We start from the raw sequence: 4,310 nt of genomic DNA on the forward strand, positions 1-4,310 counted from the left end.
GAAGGTGCATTGGTAAGGCCAAAAGGCATGACCAAAAATTCATAATGACCCTCATGAGTTCTAAATGCCGTTTTCGGAATGTCTTCAATCTTCATTCTGATTTGATGATATCCCGAACGAAGATCCAACTTGGTGAAGTAAATTGATCCATGCAATTCATCCAGTAATTCATCAATGACAGGAATGGGGAACTTATCTTTAATAGTGAGCTTGTTGAGCTCCCTATAATCCGGACACATGCGCCATGATCCATCCTTCTTGTGCACCAATACTACTGGAGCAGAGAAAGAACTTTGACTTGGTTGAATTATACCAGCCTCTAGCATTTCTGCAACCATACGTTCAATTTCACTTTTTTGGACATAGGGATATCTGTACGGCCTGATGTTTGGAGGAACACTTCCTGGAATCAGATGAATAGCATGATCATGATCACGCATAGGTGGGAGACCTTTGGGAGTCTCAAATACCTTGGAATGATTGTCCAGGACTTTTTGGAGATCTGGAGAAATAGATGATTCCAATGTGGAAACATCTAGCGAACATAATTGTGCAATTACACCTCTTTGCTCCTTTTTTAGAAGCTTTGTCATACCATTAGAGCTGATTATCTTTCCTGGTTTCCCTGCAATACCCCTTAATTCAACTTCCTTTCCTTCCGTAGAAAATTTGATGAAAAGTTCTTGAAAATTAAAAGCTATTGTACCCAAGGATTGTAGCCATTGGACTCCTAGTACAACATCAGCACCTCCCATTGGAATGGAAAGCATTGGGCTAGTCAATACATATTCTCCCATGGATAGCTTGATATTATGGCACTTTCCAGAGCAATTTATTGTTCCTCCATTTGCAATCATCACTTGACACTCTGGTGCTGGATATAGGAAGCAATTCAATTCTTTTGCTACCCTACAATGAATAAAATTGTGGGTGCTTCCTGAATCAATCAACACTATTACCTTTTTCTTCTTGATTTGTCCTTCTATCTTGATGGTTTGAGGAGTGGTAATTCCCGCCAATGCATTACAAGATATGGTCGGATTTATTTGTTCTTCATCTAGGCTTTGTTCCTGGAGTATATCTTCTTCTTTTGACCTTTCTTGCTCCTTTTCTTCTTCCTCTTCACAATCTATGTAGAATAATTTCTTCTCAGCACACTTATGACCTTTAGTGTATTTGCTATCACAACTGTAACAAAGCCCTTTTGCTCTTTTTTCTTCCAATTGTTGTGGTGTCAACCTTATAGGTTGTGGAAGACTAGGGGCAACAACACTTCCGTCTTTATAGTTGTGAGTGGTATGCTTCCTAGTTGCCATAATTTTGCTTTCCATTTTTCTTGCTAACCTGAATGCCTTCTCTAATGAATCAGGTTCCCAAAGGCGAACATCATGTTGGATATTATCCTTTAAAGACCCTATGAACACATCAATCCTATGCTCCTCTGGAATATCTTTTACCCTTATGTTCAATTTTTGGAACTCCTCAATGTGCTCCATTACTGAACCCTTTTGTTTGAGACTTATCAATTGGCTAAAAAAAGTGTTGCTTTTTGTATCTTCATAATGTGCTATCAATTCTTCCGTAAAAATTGCCCAAGTGATAAATTTTTTACGAGAGCAAAGCCATTGATACCATACAAACTGATTTGGTTCCAAATATACAGTTGCCATACGTACCTTTTGTGTGTTTTGCACATTATTGAGATCGAAGAACTGCTCCATCTGTAATATCCATGTGGCGGGATCCTTGCCATCAAACTTCCTCATATCGATTTTTGGAATATGGTGGGTCTTCGATCCAACATTAGAATCTATGGAATCATGATTAACATTACTTTTTTTCACATCATGAGTTTCCTTTACAACCTTTTCACCATTAGTAAGTATCTCTTGTAGAAAATTTGTCAAATCTGTCTTCAAATCTGCAATGTCTGTCTTCAAATCTGTCTTCAAATCTGCAATGTCTGTCTTCAAATCTGTCTTCAAATTTGCCATGTCTTTCTTCAAATCTGTCTTCAAATCTATCTTCAAATCGTCCATCTTAGCTTCCACGCCATTTATATTAGATTCCACGCCATTTATCTTAGATTCCACGCCACTTATCTTAGCTTCTGTTAGCTTTTGTGAGCGTGACATTTGTTGCACTTGTTCTTGTAATTTTGATATATCATGTAGCATTTCTTCCTCTTCTTCATGAGTCATGCTAGAGCTTTCAGGTTCCTTACTAGGTGTTTGCATTTTCTTTCCTCGGGGCATCAGTTACCAATAATAATGCTTTACTATGCCCTTTGAATTCCGTTAAACCAAGCTTACACAAAAATTTAAAAAAAAAACTACACACTTTTTTTTCACTTTATAGAAGCTTGATATTGAATCTGATGTATCTCTGTGATTTCGTATCATCCAGTTCTGAAATTGCTACCTGTAGTAGCCTTCTGTGTCCTCTTTCCAATGCCACAAGTCTGAGCCAAATTGGATTCTCCAAGGAAGAGTTATGTGAAATCTCCCACAGTGACTTGCTTTTAGACTAGTTCAGTAGAGCTAACTTGTACGACGTGCCACGAGTCACTGTTTCAACCTTTGAATCTGAAAAATGCATACAAGAAACTAAAGTCCATCCTCCTTTTGTACCTTCTTATAAAATTTCAATCCGATCCCCAGAGAGAAAGTTATGACGATTTTCCCCAGGTCACCTGTTTTGAATGTAATTCAGGAGTCTGCAAAAGGACCAACTTCCTCAGATCATATCTCCGCAAATATCGCGCGAAAAGCTCTGAAATTCGGACCCAAGGTTCAGCACAATTTCTTCTCAAATGGGTTTTTTTGCGACTTCTGAAACGTCACAGAAACAAAGTTATAGCGAAAATGCCACGATGACCTGTTTGGAGCAGCGAAACCCTAGAATCCAAAACTCTGATACCAAATGTTATGAAACTAGCTCACAAAAAGATAGAAAAGAGAGATCCACGCCTTAGAATTCAGCCTCTTCGAGGGGAAACCTCCTTTACATTACATAAATGAACAATTCTTGGATGATACAAATGACAAAACCTCCTTTCTATATATAGGAGTCTAAGGAGTCACAATATAATCCAGCCGACCTAACAATAATAATATAAAGCCACAAAAAAACAATAGAGGGATTCTATGGGGCACATAAATAACAACATGGGGGTAATAGAGGCACAACAATATAAATAAGGGGTATAACTACAATAGTAATGGGGTAATCACTAGTATTATAGGGACCCAACAGAGAGACACCTAAGGGTCTTCCTCATAGTCACTATCATGACCATGTTATTCATTTGCAACCAAGAAGTGTACCACTCAACATTAGATCTTATAGTTATCCATATGCATTAAAAAATGAGATTGAGGGTTTGATTCAAAATTTTAAAATTCAACATCATTCAATGTAGCTAAAGTGCTTTCTTTTTAGGGGACATGGATACAAGCGCAGAAGGTTCATTGCATATATGTGTCAACAATATTTTGAGGTAGAAATATCTTTATTGTTGGCATTATGTTTCTGGTATGGCTCTATGTTACAGATGTTGTACTTGATGGCAACACCCGTGGCAAGGCTCTCAATATGTTGAAAATTAAGAAGTACGCAGAAGAACAGTTCAAAAGATGCGTACCCGCAGGTACACCGTGAAGGGACCGCGACCAGACATGCAGGTCACCCGTTCAGGAGGTGCGTACCCCCAGTTTCACTTACTTCAAGGCAGAGAAGCGCGTTCACGTGGGGTTTCCTATGTTTGGCCCGTGGTATTTAGCCCGCCGCTCCTGATTCTATGGTTTTGGCCCATGGTATTATTTTATATTATTATTATTATTGAGCCCCATATTTTTGGGTCCCTGGTATTGGTTATCTATGGTATTGATCCATGAATTTAGGAGGAGGTTACCTATATAAAGCAAAGGAGATCACTTGGCTAAGTATCTTTGCAATTGAATATCTTAAGATCTGAAATATTGGGTTATTGTCTTAAAAGCTTGATCTATATGTAAGTGAGGTTGAAAGCGAATCTGTGAAGGGTGATCTCTCGAGCGCATGATCAGATCTGGGCATCTGACTAACTGTGCTACACTGGTGGACTGCCAATTTGGTCCTAATCAGAAGTACGCAAGTGATTAACGATACAGGTGTGTGGGTACGCAGAGCAGAAACAAGAGAGCTACGTGGGTATGCAGAGCAGAAGAAGGAGAACTGCGTGGGTACGCAATGCGACAAAGGTTCAGGTGCATATGCACAACAAAAGTACGCGGCGCGATAGTATCTTTGAGTGCGTGGCTTCAGTAACA

The sequence above is a fragment of the Pinus tabuliformis genome, chromosome 9, assembly GCF_031772625.1.
Source record: "Pinus tabuliformis cultivar Carrire ecotype Pingquan chromosome 9, CPIR1, whole genome shotgun sequence".
In the NCBI taxonomy this organism is placed as follows: Eukaryota; Viridiplantae; Streptophyta; class Pinopsida; order Pinales; family Pinaceae; genus Pinus; species Pinus tabuliformis.